The sequence below is a fragment of the Crocodylus porosus genome, unplaced genomic scaffold, assembly GCF_001723895.1.
Source record: "Crocodylus porosus isolate Cpor-Errol unplaced genomic scaffold, CroPor_comp1, whole genome shotgun sequence".
NCBI lineage: Eukaryota > Metazoa > Chordata > Crocodylia > Crocodylidae > Crocodylus > Crocodylus porosus.
In genome coordinates this window covers 43,539,429-43,554,432 of record NW_017728910.1, presented here as the reverse complement: position 1 = coordinate 43,554,432, position 15,004 = coordinate 43,539,429, and positions in this window count along the sequence as shown.

Genomic DNA, 15,004 nt, shown 5'->3' with positions numbered 1-15,004 from the left:
TGGACAAGGCACTTATGGCTTTGACTATGCCACAACCTGCCCTGGGGCCCAATTCACCCCAGCCCCTGCCTTGCCTCTTCCCTACTCCCTCCCTTACTCAGTCTGCTCCCCCACCCCTTCCCTCCTCTGTCCCTTCACCCCCAACACACTTACCTGCTGGGTGCTGCTCCATACGTGGCCGAGCTGCATTCCTGACTGTCTGCAGCAGGCTGTAGCTGGGTGACTTTGTTGTGCGTGCCCCTCACCCCTGGCCTTCCATTACCTATGCACGTACCACTCACAGGTTGTCTGCATACCACTGGTGGTATGCGTACCACAGCTTGGGAATCACTGCAGTGGAGGAATAGCAGGGAGCTCCTGCATGGCAGAACAAACATGATCCATCCCCTGTCCTACCCTCCCTGTCATCTAACTAGGATGAGAACATAAGAAGTCCCATGCTGGGGTCAAACTAAGATGAGAATATCTTAGGGATCATTTTATATGTGGGATCAAAAGAATAAACTAAGGAGATGTCTACACTGCAGTTTACAACATAGTGTAATTATACTACCAAAACAGAGATACACCCAGTATCGAGTGCTGCCAAAATTGTTCTCAGCAGACATGACCATGCAAATTTTACTACAATACAACCAACTGCAATGTGAATTTATGGCTGATTGCAACAAGAGTAAAAACACTAAATTCATTCAATCTATACTAAACAAATGGCATCATGTATCTCTTTTTATATTGTTGTAAGCTTATTTTACTACATAGCAGGTGTGTCTACACACACCATTAGTGCACAGTAATAAACTGTGAGCTTATTATTACTTATTGCTCCACAGTTTATTGCTCCAGGAAGCTCCCAAGTGTGCAGTTTACACATGCACCTGGAATGCAGAACATAGAGCTAGGCAGAGGGTCCAGGGAGCAGCCTGCCAGTCCAGGTCTGCTCTGACCCTGCTCAGTGTGCTGTGGATAGGCTGACTGGAACACAACAGTGCTTCAGTGCAGAGCTAGCCAACAGGCAGCCCCCACGCTGAAGCACCCTTGTGCCCCAGCCAGCTAGGTCAGCTCCTGCACGTGCACTGCTGCACATAAAAAAACTCCACTGCAGAGTTTATTATTTTTGTGTACCCTAACAGGGGCACACACATAGATGCTGAGACATTTACTGCACAGTTAATTAGTCAACTGCATAATAAACATCTCATGTAGATGCGCCTAGTAAAGCCCCTGGCTAAATACTACCTACGAATCAATAAGGTAGAGGGGACTATATTACCATTTTCTAGAAGCATCGCAAGGGCAGCAGAGGGGTCTTTCAATAAGCTAAAGTTCAGAAGATGAGACAAACAGGACTTAAGGTTCCTGCTTGTAGCATACTATAGTAGAAAAAGGGATTTAAGCTTAATTAAATCATTTACACTTATATACATAAAAACCTCACATAGTGGTCAGTGGTCTTCTGTGGTCAATACGAAGAGAATAAATCTTGAAAGTCAAGGAAACTTCTAAACAGTGCAAAATATTCAAATATTTATTTCTACTGACAGGCCCTGTTATACAAATGTCAACTATACTGCATATATAGATGACAAATTACTCATAGATTATAAGTAAAATAAGTATATCAACAATGAATGTTCAAGTGTATGACTTATGCCCTGCTGTTCTTCACTATCCAAGGATTTTGCCTTTTATTTTAGTATATTATCTGTAATTAGCTCATAAAGCTACCTGAGTATGCTAATTCCTTGTAAAAAGTATAGGATAGCACTGGAAAAAAACTAGATTTTGCTTTCAAGCCCCATCAAGTCATCTGGGGCAGGGTAACAAAGGATAAGGGAGTCTTTCATGATGTTTTTTACTCACTGTCACACAAAGATATGCATTCTGCAAAGAAGTGAATGGAGCCATCTATTCATAGGGTTAAAGCAAGCGAGTCAGTATCATTCTTGTTTCAAAGACTTCTCTTCTAAATGCCACTTTTTCAGTTCTCCACAAGGAAATGCTATTTGACATCATTCTCTTCCTTTTTCAGACATTTTTTTTGGCTATCATACAGAATAATACTCTAATAGACTGGTGTTGAAGGATGAACACAGAAGTTTTCTGCTAAATACTGGTAGCCAATTAACTGAATATGTTTTTAGAAGTCAAATGTTGACTATACTGAATACAACTGCCAAGTATGCCAGAAATCTGAACAAACTGAATGGTATTATTAGATGTAGTAATATAAATGCCCTGCAACCTTGAGATAACTTTTATATATTCAGGGAAAGTAAAACAAGTACTTGAGAAAAATCTTTTGTGAAAGTGGCTAGGGTAGAGATTTTCTTTAGTGAGCAACCTAAGGTTTGATTTGCACGGGTAAAAATCCATTATTTTGCCAATCCTGAAACTCATTTCAATAATTCTTTTGGAATGCAAGTTTTTTGTAATTTAATATCAGATATATTAGACAACTAGAAGGAGTATTACTTAAATTCTGTTTCCACTATAGAATTTTGTCTAAAACTAATCTGGAGAGGTGATTGAGAAGTTTATACCAAATAATTTTCCTTCTAAAAAATGAACTTTTTTCATTAACATGCCATTTTATGGGGAAAAAATTGTTGTCACATGTTTTGTTTCTTTGATGTATATACTCAATGCATAAATATGCTCTCTATGCTTACAGTGTGGCTTTCTGTCCCCCATAGCAGCTTGTATTTGTTTTAATGTGCTACAGCTTTTGTGTTAATAAAGTTGGCTGTTTAAGCTAAGGCAGGAAGTTCTACATTTAGATCTAAAGGTTTTGGGGGTAATCCTTGATACTAACATTTACCCTGGGAGATGTGTTCTCTCACATAGACACTACATAAGCTATAAAGTGGTGGAGACTTGGACTCTTGATATGCAATTTTATTTAGTAAAAAATATTGTCACAATTTTTATAATATGCTACATTAGTAACAGCTACAATAGATAAAGAATGTCAACAATAATATTATAACAGGGTGGTACAGATTTGTGACAGCAGAAAATCTGGTTTCCAGTTGTTGGTTCTTTCTGCAACAAACAGAAAAACAATGGAATTGACTTTGAACAGTTGCCAGTATGCTGGCTATTATGAACTGTTTGCCCAGCCACCCATCCCACATGTGATAGAGTATATGAACAGTTCTATTTATACTTTCATGATGATTGTTTCATCAAACCCACAAATGGTTAGTATCCTGGGGTGCCAGGTACAAAAAAACCAAAGTCCCAGTGCTAAAATTTGTGCTAGGGTCAGGATAATGTACACAGTCTGTTACGAGAAGCTTGTATAAATCCAAGATGTGACAGTAATCCACAACCAGTTTCATCAGATATGCTTTATATTAAACATTGATTCTGGCTTCATTCCTTCAGGTGGAAAATGGCTCTGTCAGCAGTGGGTTTTTTTGTTGTTGTTGTTTCAGTACTTTGTTCCTTTAGCAGAGATTAAAAATATCACCTTTGGAGCTTCATATCTAGATGGTGTCTCAATTCAGTGCATAATTTAAGCAATTAGAAATTGGAAAGAATTGTAGGTCATTTTCATAATGCCATGTATGTATCATTGTAACTGAAACATTCCTCACAATAGCAAAGTAACAGTTATTTACTTGCTAGAGCAAACATATATATCTGAGGCATACATTGTACTTTACATACAGAATTGTATTGAGCTATTTTCTTGTTGCTTTGTTGTTTCCTGTAGCACTAGAACCCCTAAATCTTTCCTGAGCAAAAATATGATTGCCTATGTAACCCACCAGTGCGTGTGTATAATGCAACAGCCCCATGTATACGTGCTCAGCTCTTTAATTCAAGCTGTAACAGCTGTTGTTTTTATCTTTAGAGGTCCCCATTTCTGGTGGGTTGACCAAGAGGGCAGCTGCAAGGTAAATGGACGCTCATCTAGGATTTGCACTGCAGTGATTTGCAGATTCTACATACTAACTCTCATTGAACAGATAAGGTAGCCCTAGTAGTTATATATTGTGACTGTAACAGGGAACACTAGCCCTGTTACTAGGAGGCAGGGCTGCCCCTTTAAGACCAGAGTCTATAGGAACAACAAGTACCAGGAGGGTAGGGGTTAAAAGCCCAACTACCCAGGCTAGTCAGCTGACAGGAAGAAGATAGGGCTCTGGGCCCATATAAACCCCAGAGACAAGGCTGGTGGGGCAAGGCCTCTGGAAAGCTGTCCGGGGAAGGGAGCTCCTGCATGGCAGAACTACCTGGGAACATTGTGGCTATTGGCCAGACTGTTGCTATGGCTAATAAGGCTCCAGGAGTCTACAGGGTACCCAGAGCTAGGAGATATCCAATACTCGAGGAGCCGTGTGGGGTTTTTAAGGAGCCAGAGTGTGGCTTGTAGGACTTGTATTATATTATTGCCGAGGGGCTCATATTTATGTTGTTGTTTTATCCAGTGGACTGGGCTGAGGCTATTGGGGGAAAAAGGAGGCCTCATTGGGGCACACTACTGTGCAGAGCCCCAGCGCCAGGGGCCACAACACTAGGAAGTGATGAGACCCCAGTGCTAGGGGGCACAGCGCCAGGGGGTGATGAGACCCCACCGCCAGGGGGCATAGCGCCAGGGGGTGATGAGACCTCAGTGCCAAGGGGCATAGCAGCAGGGGCACTGCCAGGGGTTGCGGTAACAGGGAGTGAGCAGACCCAGTGCCCTACGGTGCAGGTCAACATCTATATACCATCTGTATATACTCTCTGATCCCAGTGCGCCAGCCAGTTTTCTATCCACCTTACAGCCCATTCATCTAGCCCATATTTCCTTAGCTTGCCTGCGAGAATGCTGTGGGAGACTGTATCAAAAGCCTTGCTAAAATAAAGGCTACACTACATCCACCAGTTTCCCTGCATCCACAGAGCCAGTCACCTCATCATAAAAGGCAATCAGGTTGGTCAGGCATGACTTGCCCCTGGTGAATCCTTGCTGACGCTTCTTAACCACCTTCTTCTCCTCCAAGTGCTTACAAATGGATTCCTTGAGGATCTGCTTCATAATTTTTCCAGGGACTGAGGTAAGGCTGACTGCTCTATAGTTTCTTGGATTCTCGTTTTTCCTCTTTCTTAGACATGGGCAGTATGATTCCCTTTTCCAGTCATCCAGGACCTCTTGTAATCACCGTGAGTTTTCAAAGACGATGGCCAGTGGCTCTGCAATCACATCAGCCCACTCTGTCAGCACCCTTGGGTGCATGCCATCTGGCCCCAATGGACTTGTTCATGGCCAGCTTTTCTAAGTAGCCCTTAATTTGTTCTTTCACTACTAAGGGATGATCACCTCCTCCACAAAATGCTGCCTGGTACAGTAGTGTGGGAACAGACCTTGCCTCTGAAAACTGAGGAACAAAAGGGTGTTGAGCACTTCAGCCTTTTCTGCATCCTCTGTCACAAGGTTGCCTCCCCTGTTCAGTAAGGGACCCACCTTTTCCCTAATCATCCTCTTGCTACTGACATACTTGTAGGAACCCTTATTGTTCCCCTTCACATCCCTTGCTATCTGCAGCTCCAACTGAGCTATGGCCTTCCTGTGGTCTTATATTCTTTCCTAGTTATTTGCCCATGTTTCCACTTTTTATAAGCTTCCTTTTTGTGATTTAGTTTATGAAGAGTTCCCTACTTGCTAGTTTTCTGCGTATTGGGAAGTCTGCTTTTCTGAAATCCAGGGCCCTTACTCTGCTGCTCTCCATCCTTCATTTCCTTCAGCTCCTGAACTCAATCATCTTGTGGTCACTGCTGCCCAAGTTGCCATCTATTATTATACTCCCCACCAATTTTTCCCTGTTTGTGAGCAGCAGGTCAAGAAGAACATGGCCCACTAGTTGGCTACTCCAGTAGTTGCACCAGGAAGTTGTCCCGAATGCTCTCCAAAAACTTCCTGGCTTGTTTGTACACTGCTGTATTGCCCTCCCAGCAGATGTCAGGGTGACTGAAGTCCCCCATGAGAATCAGGGCCTGTGATTGGGAAACTGCCATTAGCTGAAGAAAGCCTCATCCAAACTTCCTCTAGCTGTTTGAAAAAAGCTGTTTGGACAAAGCCTCATCTTCTTCTTGGTCTGGTGATCTATAGCAGAACCCCACCATCATGGGACTCCTACTGTGCCCCACTTTCTGGTGGACCTGACTCTTATCTCCTTCTGGAATACTGGTTCTCAGGGTAGGCCTGGAGATGGCCCTAGCGGGACCCAATGCTAAACCACTGATGCACCAAATAAAAGTATCTCAGCACTCTAGTAAATACCCCAACTCTTTCTGAGTTGGGTAACAAAAATAAAAAGCCCCTTGACAGTAGAACTCAGTCTTTCACTGTTCAGGTAAGCTTTCCCTGTTCCCAGGATTGCAAAGTGGCTTAGCCTGCTCACTGCAACTTCAGGAGTCCTGCTTCTCTGCTGCCAGGAACTCCTCACTATATGGCTCCCAGAGCTAAACTACCTTGCCAGCTGAAGCCTTGGGCTTATATAGCTCCAGCCCAGCCCTCTCCTGGTCAGGTGACTCTCCAATCAGCTCCCTCTGCCACCTTCAAGACTGCCCCTCTGGGTGCTTGCACACTTAAAGGGGAAGGTGTACCTCAGTGCCCTGCCACAATTACAGCAATTACTATGACTCTGAACTCCAGTCCATAACTGGGAAGATCCAAGCCCACATTCTCCTCAATAGATTCACTCCTGTTGCTGAGGACCTTCTATCTGAGTCCTACTGTGGTGTCAGACCACTTAGAGTTACAATAGGCACGATCTTTGTTCTTAGACAGCTGCAGGAAAAATGTTGCAGCAATACTGAAATCTTTACATGGCCTTCATTGACCTTAATAAGGCCTTTTATTCAATCAACATAGAGGCCAAATGGAAGGTCTTGATGAGATTTGGATGTCCACCAAAATTCGTTACCATTATCAGACTACTTCATGACGACATGATAGTAACCGTCCTAAACAATGGCTTAGAAATGGACCCCTTCGCTGTTAGAACTGAAATCAAGCAAGAATGCATGATAGCACCAAACTTTTTTCCCCCCATCTGTATCACAGCTATTCTATACCTCATCACTGATAGACTTACATCTGGAATCAGCATCCAGTATCACACGGATAGGAATCTCTTTATCAATCGATTATGTTCCAAATCCAAGATTACAATCATAAATGTAATGGAGATGTTAGTTACGTGAGCCCACTCAATTGAAGTGTTCCAGGTCATTCTCGACTGCTTCTGTGAAGTGTATGAAATGCTTGGACTCACTGTCATCTTCATGAAAACCAAGGTACTTTACTAACCCAACCCAAACCAAGCTGTTCCCCTACATATTAAAATTAGAGAGCAGTCCTTAATGAATGTTGAGCATTCCTTCTAAATGGGCACTCACCTTTCCAAAAAGTAAACATAAATGATGATACTCAACATGAAATAAAATCTTTTAGTGCTGCTTAAGATACATCTGAAATCACATCTTTGATAATCATGGCATCAGGACCCAAATGACACCTCTCATCTATCAAGCTGTTTTTATCCCTACCCTGCTGTGAATCCTGTCATCCCTACCACCTGTGAAACCTGGACAACATCAGAAACATTTGAAAGTCTTGGTTGTCTTTGGAAAATCCTCCATATAAATTGGTAGGACAGAAGAATGAATGCAAGTGTTCTGGCTCAAGCAAACACCACCAACATCAAAGCCATTTATAACATTCATGCCACACCAGCTCTGTTTAACACGATATGTCATAAGGATGCTTGACCACCAGCTCCTGAAACAGGTCCTATATTCCCAATGACCCAATGGTCACTACTGTAGAGGTGAGCAAAAGAAGATATTAAAGGACACCTTGAAGGTCTATCTGAAGAAATGCACTACTAACATTGAGCACTTAATTGTCCCCAATGGCACTGAAGTAGGACAAGGCATTGACCATTTTTACCAAACTTGTCTCATTAGGGAGGTAGATAGGTGAGAGAGGCAAAAGGAAAGTACTGTGACCTGACATCACCAGGTTCCATTCCTTCCTCCTGGAACTGTTTGCCATGTCTGCAGTCAAAACATGCAGGTCTTGGATTAGCCTCTTTAGTCAACTCCAGACTCACTGATGACTTCTCTATGTTCTGACAAACTGTCATCCTTGTATTAAGGAACTGCTGACAAAAATGCAGGCCAAAAGGTGTTCATCACAGACTGCCTTCTGATGATGATCCATGTACAGAATAGGACACTGGGGACAGACAATTGTATGTGACAATTGTATGCATCTGAGTTTGCCCAACATATTAGTTGTTGCTTATAGAGCTTCTACATGTGCACAAGTGTTTAGGAAAAGGTAGAATTATATGAAGGAGTACAGGCTTCCTACAAGTGGTCATGGAAAGAGAGTGGAAAGGTATGAAAACAGATACTGTAAGCAGGACCCAAGTTGGATTGGGCACTGGTCATAGTGCTTGAAGGGGAGGGAGAGCCAGAAGTCAAAGGAAAGATTAAGGTGGCGTTACTTTTTTAACCAGAGGCGATGAAGTCAGTCTAATTGGATGCTGGGAGATAGGGAATGAAGCAAAACTGGGGTTTTCATAAATTATCTTTGTCATAGAATCTATACGTTTCCATCAAATATATAGATATATTGTTTTGTGATCTGTGTAAAAGAATTGGTGGCCTTATTCAGGCCTTGAAATCTTTCTTCTCAGGCACTGCTCTGCACCTCAGTTGAGATTCCCATTTTTGTCCTTACATCTAAGAGAAATCCAAAAGTACATAGGCAAGAACTCTAAATTATCTTTAGTAGCCCAAGAAAAGTCTAGAATTGTGTTTTCAGGCTTAGAGACTGTCCCTATACAGCCACATCTACACCAGAAAAGGTTTGATGAGAAAACATACCAATTTGGTTGTGAAATAAGCTATACCAGCAAAAGCCCTTTAGTGCTGTTATAATTACATATACACAAATATTTTATCTGGTATAGGAACAATGTAAAAAACCTCACATTTCTACCAAACTTACTGTACAGACAAACATTTTTAGTGTGGCGTCAGTCAGGGATGAGCTTATTAAAGGTCTGGTTGGTTGAGTGGCTATTTCATATCTAATTGCAGGGTGAACATTTTGACAATTCCAAGTTCAATATAGTCTTTTCTTACTGTAGAGTTGACTGCAAATTAAGGTTTTACAAATAAATGTTTCAGAGTACCATGCAAACAAATCTTTATGTTCATCATGCATTCAAGACATTATTTCTTAACTTCAGTGTCAATAAATTCATTACTATGATACAAATGTTACTAAATTGAATGTTAAACATCTAGGTAGCTACCAAATCCCAAAACTGCCGATGTTTGTTCTTTGGATAAATTATCCTATGGCATATGTAATGTGCAGCATGTTGTACTGTAAATTGTCTTTAAAAAGTATATTAAAAATTAGTGAAGTAGGGAGTTGAAAGTAACAGAAGAATAAGTTGTTTTTATTCAATGTGTTTGTAATGACTCAGTGGCAGTCAGATACCACAGGAGCTGAAGTAGTTTGCATCATTTTTCTTTCTGCCAAATGCACATGATATTTCTCTATTTGTGACTGCTAGTTATCAGGAACCTCCAGAATTCTTGAACTGATATCTACTGATTTCTCTAGAATAATTCTTTCTTGTAATATGGACTTTTATAACATATTTAAGCTCTAAGATTATCTTTCCAAGTCAGTTGTATTTATTATTTATATTAGATCAGTATATGGAACAGTGGTTCCCAGGTTTTTGAATGGTGACTCTACTCCTGGGTTTGGAACCCCACTTCCAGTTAGTTGTCTTGATATCATGTGTGACCCATGCACGACCTTGTATCTGATCCAAGTCCATGTAGGACAACTGAAAGTCTGGGACTCATAAACCCTTTCATAAGGCCTCTGGGGCCAGAGTCTCAAGTTGTATGGTCACAGTCTCAGTTTTTGGGGACTGCTGGTTTGAGGCCTGAAAAACGCTCAAGTTACCAATGTGTATTATTCAAATGCATTGTCAAAGACAGTTCCCTGTGCTATTTTACAATCTAGACAAGATGGACAAGGACAGAAGGAGAAACAGAGGCAGAGAGAAGTGAAGTTAATTTCCTCAAGTTCAGTATGAGAGGCAGAGTTAGAACCCATGTTTCTTGAGTCCCAGTTGACTATGTTGTACATCACTAATGCATGTTGCCAAAACCAATGGTTTTGATCTGTATGTCATAAATTTAACATATTGGTTTAGACTATTTTCTCTCTAATTTATAGAATCATAAAATCATAGAAGTAGGGTCGGAAGGGACCTTGTAGATCTTCAAGTCCAACCCCCTGCCTGGGCAGGATAAAAAAAGTGGGCTCAAATTCATAACTTGTCCTATTGGCAATCCATGAATTAAAAATGTGTGTTTGTTTAAGAGTGATTTTAAAATCCCTGCTGAAATAAAGGATTAGCATATGTATCCCATATATGTCCTATATATGTGTATATATACACGTACGCTCGCACCCTCTCCGGGGCCTCTCCTGCACAGCACTGCCCCACTGGGGCCTTGCTCGCGCTCACGCCCGCACTGGGGCCTCTCACAATTGGGCTCAGGCAGCCTCGGCCTTACTTGGCCCCCGGACCTCTTTTCTGAGTCTTGCACCCCACAAGGCTTCCCACAATTGGGCTCAGGCAGCTGTAGCTGTGCCTGGCCTCCAGACTCCTATCCGGGTCTTGTGCCCTCTCTAGGGCTTCTCTCTGTGCACTCGCCCTCACTGGGGCTTCTCTTGATTGGGGCTCAGGTGGCCTTAGCCGTGCCTGGCCCTCAAACTGCTGTACCCTCTCCGGCACCCGACTACTGTGCCCTCTCTGGCACCAGGAACCCCCATGCTACTGGGGAGCTCCTATAAGGCCTCCTCCAACCCCTTATAGCCTCACCCAGTCCTCCAGTATTATAAAACTACAGACAGAAAACTCAGGCCCCTGGGCTACAACATAAACTCTAAGCAACCTGTCTAACCCTCATTCAACTCCTTACCAGGGCTTCCTCCACCCGGTATCCTTGACCAGAAGCTGCTCAGGCCATCAGACTTCCATACTCTGCTTGCTCCCACAGAGCTCCTTCTTCCTCAGCTGCCAGAAGGGAACTGCTTCCCTGGCCTCAGCCTGGATCACCTTTATATAGGTCAGGCCCTGCCCCCTTCTGGTCAGCTGACCAACTGCGGTTGCCCCAGCAACCGGCACCTGTACCTCTTCATAAGAGCAGGGCACCAGAGTGCCCCTACGACAATATACTAGATAAGCAGAGTCCATAATGTTGGAAATTAACCCACGAAAAATAACGTTAATATTTTTAAAGAGTTTTATGAAGACTTTTTTTTTGACTATGCACACACATTCATAACTTCCACTGAAAACAAAGACTAAAATATTTTAACTTATTTTATATTTGTTTCTTTGTCAATTTGCTGTAATATAAAGTGGAGGAAGTTAAGAGTTATTTGTTTCCTGGCAATTTTTTAAAATTAAAGTTAGTTGTAAGAACTTCAAATTAAATGTTGCATTTTGTCAGATTTTGTAACATAAATTTGGCCACTAGGTGGTGCCTAAATTCTGTCCAAACCTAAAATTATTCTTGTATTGAATAAGGCTATCTAAATCCAAATTGAACTGAGAGTTAATCAGTTCAGTTATGGCAAAGATCATTTAGATGTTAGCATTTGTTTTATCTTTCTGTAGTGATAATCTTCAAGCCTTTTCTGCTTGAGTAAATGAAAAATAATTTCAATCCATTTTTCACAGGCTCTCTTAACTTCAGCCTCTTGTTCTTTCATCAGACTTCCTTTACAGCTACACTTACAATGTAATATTCTGAAATTAAAAAAGATCATTTTCAAAAGTAAATTTTTCATGCAAAATATGACATCTGTAGCATGGCCTTTTCCCTCACAACTATTGCATTTGAATATACCAGTAAAAGCAGTTCAGCTCCTGTGGGGATACAGTTATACAGGCTACATGTGTTTTACTTGATATTTCTTATTTCTGTGCAGGTAGGGTATCTTTCTACTCATAACTGCAGCAATACTAGTGCTGTGTTCATTTTAACAGTAGAAATCATATACCCTGACTGACATATTCACACTCATACTGAAACTGCATCTAGGCCAGGCTTTAGAGAGGAGGATATTTTTTGTTTAACTACAGAAGAGGTATATCTGCAGGAGCAGCAATCCCAGACTTCTTCTTTACTTCAACCAACCAACCCCTGCCCCAATAAACTTTAAACCTGGAGTCAGACATGTCTACATGAGGAAATGCTACCACTAGAATGTTTTTGGCTCATAGCTAGGATGACTATATGTCCCAGATTATCTGGCATAGTCCCAGATTTTGCAGGCCATCCAGATGTCCTGGCTATTGGTGTAAATTAAAGCAAAGGTCCCAGATTCATGCTGCTGCTGGCAGATGCAGAGGCTGCTGCCAACTGCAGTGCCCAGCTGGGCTCCTGCTGAGCAGAGGCTGGAGGCAGGGCACGAGGTGGGTTGAGTGTGCCCTGGGCAAACAAACTCATGGTCCCCTACTTAATACTGTATATGTTTTTTATAATTTGTATATAATTGTATTTAATTTGTAATTTTTTGTAATTTGTATATAATACTGTATATAATTTTTATAATTTGTAAAATAAGCACAACTGGGCCCCTTCTTTATTGAGGGCCCTAGGCATGCACCTGGTTTGCTAATGTGTTAATCCAGTCCTGCCTGCCTGGGACAAGGATCAACCAGAGTGGGGTGGGGTGGGCTGGGAGAGGGAGCCAGTGTTGGGATCAGGTCTTGGGCACCTCCATGGATGAGCCAGGATGGCTGCCTGCTGCTGGTAGCCTTGTGCCCTGCTGCTGCATTCACTGCGCAGGCCCCAGGCGGTGTGTGGTGGCCGCAGGTGAATGGCAGTGGCAGGGGGGGAGGGGCCGCTTCTAGCCAGGTCCAGCTTGTACACACAGCCTAGCTGAGGACCTCCATGTTGTTCTGCCCCACCCTGCCCTGTCATCAGGGCTCCTGGGAGCCAAGGGGCTGTTGTGAGCGGTGGGGGGCAGTGTTTGCATGTTTGCATGCATGCTCTCACCCAGCCCCTCCTGGGAGCCATGGGGTCAGAGCTTAGTTCATGCATGTGCATGTATGTGTGGGTGTGCACTCACTTTGCTGTGCTAACCCCCCTGGCCCCACTCCTGGGAGCCACAGGGTTGGATCTGTGTGCATGCAAATGTGTGCCTGTGTGTGTGGTGTGTGTATATGGGAGCTGCGGGGTTGGAGCTGTCTGCATGGAAGTGTGTGTGTGTGTGTGTGTGTGTGCGCGCGCACGCACCATACTTCTCACCCAGTCCTGGGAGCTGCAGGGGTGAGTGTGTGCCTCCCACTGTCCTGAATTTCCCTAAAATTATTATGGCCACCCTACTTATAGCTGATAGCACTACTGTGTCACTGAAGCACATGGACACTAAGCTGCCTTTGTATGTGGGGTGTGTCCCCACTGTAAAAGCCTTGTTGATAGAAGATAGGATGTACCACAAGTAAGAACCCAGAGCTTCCAGCTTCCTAGATTATATCACTGGGGAGTATTTTGCCAATGGCTGAATTCAGCTGAGAACTTAGGATGTTCTGGAAGTTTTGTTTAGGCAACAGAAAGGCTTGGTTTTGCTGCTTTATGTCAGATCTGTGTGTGCCTGCCCCTGAATGTGGAGGCAGCAAAATCCAGTACCTGTTGACAAAACTATAGGGCACTGGTGCTCAGTCATTTTGGCTGGTGGGCTGAATGGGCAGTGCCTAGTCTCTCCGTGGGTCAGATCAAGCCATGCAGAGGGGGAAAGGGGGCAGCTGAGTCCTGATCCAGCCCCACAGGTGTAGGGGGCATGACCTGGCCCCACAGGGGCATGGCCTGGTCCCAACCTAGCCAAGCAAAGAGAATGGGGCATGGCCAAGTCCTGCAGGGAGAAGAGCATGCAGCCAGGCTATTCAGAGGGAAGGGGTGGATGGCTCAGCTCCAACCCGCCCCATGAGGCTTGAAATTCTGGCAACAGGAAGGGGTGGCAGTACTGCCACAGCTCCCTTGCCTCCAAATTTCCCAAACTGTGGGGAGTCCTGCGGGCCACATTCGGCTCAGGGCCCAGAGCTTGAGTAGCCCTGCTATACAGGCCTTTGAATGAGAATCTCTCATCCAAGGAAAATGTTTTATAGAACGTATACTTACTACATCCTTAATTTTATATAATTCTTAAGTATTTTTAAGATATCATTTCTGTCTTTTTACACAAAGTCGCCTACAACTGCTTCTTTATCACCTTCCTGGCAGCATAGCTATATGTTAAATTATCTTGTTTGGCATCCTTGAAAATGAATAGATTATGATTACTAACAGCAAGAATGAATTCAAAATTAAATAATAATGCTGTGACTGGCTACCCAGGCAATCAGCACCCAAAGGTTACAAAGCTGTCCATTGGAAGTCAGAAGCAGATGAAGTCATAATTCATTAGGTCTCTGACCTTGGAAAGGGAAATGAAAAAATATTTCTTTTTTTCCCCTCCATGATTCAAACTAAGGACTTAACCCCCCCCCGTGAACTGAAATGAATCACTGTAAGACTGAAGACATAGACTTGGTGGCAAACATGTAGATACAATGGTCACAACTGGTGTCCCTACTCCTGAAGCCTGGATGTACTGGTATACACCCAGAAGGCTACTTGCGTGAACAGAGTTTTCCCTGAAGTTAATCCTCCCCTGGGCACTGAGACCTGATGTTGCACCAGATATAAAAGTACCCAGGCTGCCTGATTCCTATTTGGTTGTTCCTTGGGGTCCCTGCTTGTCTGCAGTCATTACAGAGTCCTGGGCAGGAGAAAGAAGGAGAAGTTTGTAGAAGTGGTGGGCCCCCTCCATGTTCTGCGGCTAGTGGAGGTGAATACCATGTGAAACAGGTGAGGGCAAAATAGGAAAGAGGTTAATAGTGCCAGTAGG